The sequence below is a fragment of the Poecilia reticulata genome, linkage group LG10 (assembly GCF_000633615.1).
Source record: "Poecilia reticulata strain Guanapo linkage group LG10, Guppy_female_1.0+MT, whole genome shotgun sequence".
Lineage (NCBI taxonomy): Eukaryota > Metazoa > Chordata > Actinopteri > Cyprinodontiformes > Poeciliidae > Poecilia > Poecilia reticulata.
The window spans coordinates 31,519,898-31,524,035 of NC_024340.1; the positions used below are offsets into that span (position 1 = coordinate 31,519,898).

General features: G+C 38.9%; 1 protein-coding gene across 4 annotated transcripts in view; it reads left to right on the forward strand.

The window, feature by feature from the left end:
* Positions 1-14: 14 nt before the first annotated feature.
* The window catches only part of fam13b (family with sequence similarity 13 member B), a 56,761-nt gene continuing 52,637 nt past the window's right edge, over positions 15-4,138 (forward strand). For 2 of the 4 annotated variants that reach the window (XM_008421013.2, XM_008421016.2), the window contains exon 1: positions 16-275. The gene's annotated coding sequence lies outside the window, so the exon portion shown is untranslated. Of the gene's footprint in view, positions 276-4,138 lie in introns of all 4 variants that reach the window. The other 2 variants (XM_008421015.2, XM_008421017.2) reach the window with 2 other exon arrangements.

Below are 4,138 nucleotides of genomic sequence, written 5' to 3' on the forward strand. Positions count from 1 at the left end.
GTCAGTATTTGGCAGGTTCGGCCCCGGAGGGTGTGTGCGAGAGGAGGCGAGTCTCTCTAGGCATCGACTTGCAAACGGGCATCTCAGCCAGTCCGAGCAGAAAAAGGAAAACCAGGAACCGCTGTAATTTAGAGCCCTTTTTGCGATGTTCTCGACGATATTTCTTCGTCGTCTGCTTTGATCCCGTCGAAGTCTCCGTCTGTTCGGACGCCAGCCGCAAAAAGAACCGCAGAAATTGATGCGTGTTGCTCCGCGGTGCTGTTTGTTTTGACCTGGTAAGAAACCCGATTAGCTTCCATGCTAACTGCTCTTCTTCTGCTTCTCAGCATCTCGGACGCTAAACTGGTGTTAGCAGGCTAGGCTAACTGTGTCTTAAACCATTTTTTTTCTTGATATGTAAAACGTTCTTGTATGTTTTAAATATTTTTCCAGCCGTGTTTGTGCTTCAGTTTAAATTCCGACACCGAAGGACTCTTGAGTTTTGAACAGTTTCTGTCGTTTATTTGTGTTGACTGGGAGCTAACCGCTAGCAGCGGCTAGCAGCGGCTAGCAGCGGCTAGCAGCAGAGAGGCAGTTCTGTCACATCTGTGGCTCCTCGAAGCTAACAGGAAGAGAAAATAAAGAAAACGAGGTGAAATCATGACAACAGGAGGCGCTGGGAGTCACATATTCATGGTTATTATCGGTATTTTGTGGGATGTTCCCCGCTGAAATGTTGCCTTAATTGGCGGAAGATGCAGAGGGCAGGTCGGGATCACCTGTCTTCGCTCAGGTGTTTGATTGTGTTGAAATGCTGAGTAATAATCTTCTTAAAGTGCCTTTTTTAAACTGATACGTGGAGCAACTAGCTGCTGGTTTCGTTTTCTGTTCCGTTTCTGGAGAGCTTCATCTCCGCTGTAGAGGCTTCCTGAACGGATGTTTCGCTGTCTGCGCTGGAATGTTCTGGTTCCGAGCGGCTCCGCTGGACGTGAAGCGTTTTAATGCCGCACACGGGCTCTTTACACGGTTCCGCTGAATTATCTGTAGTTTATTCTGTTTGTTTTTAAATCCGCTTTTCTCCTCCTGATGTTAACAGTTTGTTACACACGGGGTGATTTGACGGAATAAGTTTTAAATTATTAAAAAATAAACATTTGGAGATGTTTTTGGAGTAATTAGTAAATTTCCACCAAAAAACTCAACATTTTTGAACTTAATCAGAATTTTTTTTACAAAAAAACTGGGAAATTTCTGAGTTAAAATGTGACTTTTTTTTCATTTTCTGAGGTTTTGGCAGACATTTATTACTATTTTTAAATCTACTGTGGCCCTAATTATTGTGAAAGTTCTGGATCTATAATATCCATTTTGGAAAAAAAAAAAAAAAAATTGGAGTACTTTATTTGCTTAATTTTATTTTTACCCCTAAAAAATGAATTAATGTGATCAACTTCGACTCAACAGTCTTGGCCCATGTGACTAAAAGTTTGGATTTGACCCTTGGTTAGAATAACTGACTTGTAACATTTTATTAATCCAGATAGTCTGATTTCTTCGTGTAAATATGTCCTCCAGGTAGTGGTGGGACCCAGGTAAAACTTTTATCCAGTTAATTAATTAATTGCAACTATTGAGACGCTAGTGGAAAACCATATATTGATGAATAAGCAACACGTCCTGACATGTTGAGGCCTGCAGAGACGCGCCTGGTTCATCCAGAGGAAGCAGAAAACCAGGAATGATCAACTTTCCCCCCATTGAACCTCCTGGAGTTTTAAACTTTTGAGTGTTTAGAGTCAAAGTGAGGTTTGTCTTCTGTAGGGGACACACAGTGCTACATAATGCTAGTTACGCTAAAATTAAGATGCTAACAGCCAGAATTTATTGTGGAAATTCAGTTAATGGCACGATAAATTCAAACAAACTCAGTAATTTCCATTTGCAACATTTATCTTCTTGATCTTTTGTCTCTTTTTACCAACATCTGGATGATAAAACTCTTCTTGCTGGTGCTTTTTTGTTTACACGGACTTCATAATTCATTTTATTTGTTGTTTCTGCTGATTTGTTTGTCTTGGATATTTAAAATATCTTTCAGTTTAATGTTTGTCGGCATTTACAGTTTATTGATCTTTGAGAATGTGACCTTGCTTTATTATTATTATTATACCATTTCCATTATTGAAATTGGTCTCAAAAGAACAATATTATTGTTTACTGCGATAACTTCTGGGACGATTTATCATCCAACACATTTTTTTGGTGCGCCTCTTTTTTGTCGTCCTTCGTTTATTTTTTAGCGCCAGCAGGAGAACGGACCAATGAACGCGTTTCATCTGGATATAATCGATCCGGTGATTAGAAAATGAGAAGCTGATGGCAGCAGATCGTGTCAGGAGAAGGAAAATAAAATGGAAAAACGTCAGCAGGAATGTTTTCGTGTTAAAGATATTCAGACGAATTGAGGCTGTAAATAATTACAGGCTGTTTTCTTGAACACAAAGGTTTAGATGAAATTGTCTTTTTATGCCTAATCGGCTGTAAACTGAACCATAAATGTTGGAGCTGATCCAGGAATATTTTTTAACCAGGATTCCTGAACCGTCTGGAAAAATGTGGATTTTCCAAATAGAAAAACAAATTAAAGTCTGAAAGAATATTTGGAATTTCAGATGTTATTTATTTTGTTGTCTAAATGATGTAAACTTTTTCTTTCTTTGCTTGTTTATTTAATTTCACTTTTATTCTTGTTTATATTTTTAATTTCTTTCTTCCCCTCATTAATTTATTTTTGTTTTCTTTTTTCTAATTCTCTCTCTTTCTTGTCTTGTTTTTTCTTTTATCATCATTTTTTCTTTACTTTTCCTTTTTCCTTTTCCATGTGGAGGAACCTGAACATGAGCAGAAGAAGAAATGATTATAAAACGTAACATGAACATTATAATAATTTCTTCTTTTGCTCATGTAACAGTTCCAGCCCATCAGTAAAGGAGAAAATAAGTTTTATAAATTCTAATTCTCATAAAATAACCCAAAAAAAGTTGTTAAATTTAGACTTTTGTAAAGGAATTTCACTTCCATATCCACTCGTCTCTCTTTCTAAAGGTTGGAAAGTTCAGATAAAAGCAGTTTAAATATTATTTTAACTGCATGTTTGATCTGAAATATAAATCAGATTTGGAAAATAAAAATTTTTCCTTCCAGTTTAAGAGTTTCTATCAAATAAAAGCCTAAATGTCTTTAGTTTAGAGCTCAGTAAAGCTGACAGGAAGCCGTCCGGCGTTTGTGTTTGATAGCATTATAACCCTTGAAATGCGGCGCCATTAAAGCGACTGACCTTCACACTCTGAGTTGAACCTGCTGGCCTTTATGTGAACAATCTCACGTATGCAGAAAGCCGCCGTGGGGAAGCTCCCCAGCCGTGTGAGATAAGACGTGTAAGATGAGAAATGGTTTTTATGTGGAAGGAAAACTGGCGTGCAAACACAGCAACTGCACCGGCGCTGTAATCCCACAGCTGCCGGCCGGCCGGCCGGTTGGCCGGTCAATCTGTGGTTGGTTTAGCCTTAAGCTAACCCATAAACAGGAAGTCACCACATTTAATCCCCGTCTGCGCCTAAAATAACTTTCTAACCTCATTTTCATTCCCATAGAGCGTCATTTGTCTTTAGGTGTTAAACACTGATCTAGTATTACACACCTACTGCACATTTATTACCCAGAAATCTTTAAAAAATAACTTCCACGGATGGAAATCCACTGATGGGAACCACAGTAAAGATGGAGATATTTTGATACTGAGAAAGAAGCTGCAGGAATCCAGAATCCTGCCAAAACCAGCCGCAGGCGGCTTCCCGCCGCGCGGCGCTGACCGGGCCCAAGGATCCTGTAAATGGAGATGGCCTGTCAGGCTGTTGATGTAACGCAGGCGTCCACTGGAGGAGAAAATGCTCTTCTTTTACCCACATTCTGACATTTTTACCTGTAAATATTACAGAAGGGTTTAAATGTCCTTTTTTTAACCCTCCTGTGATGTTCGTTTCTGAGCTACAGCAATAATGTTCGTGGGTCAATTTGACCCGGGGAGAGTTTTATCATGCAATAGTGTCAGGAACCAAAAAATTCCTCCAAAACATTTTTTATCTGATTATTAACTCTA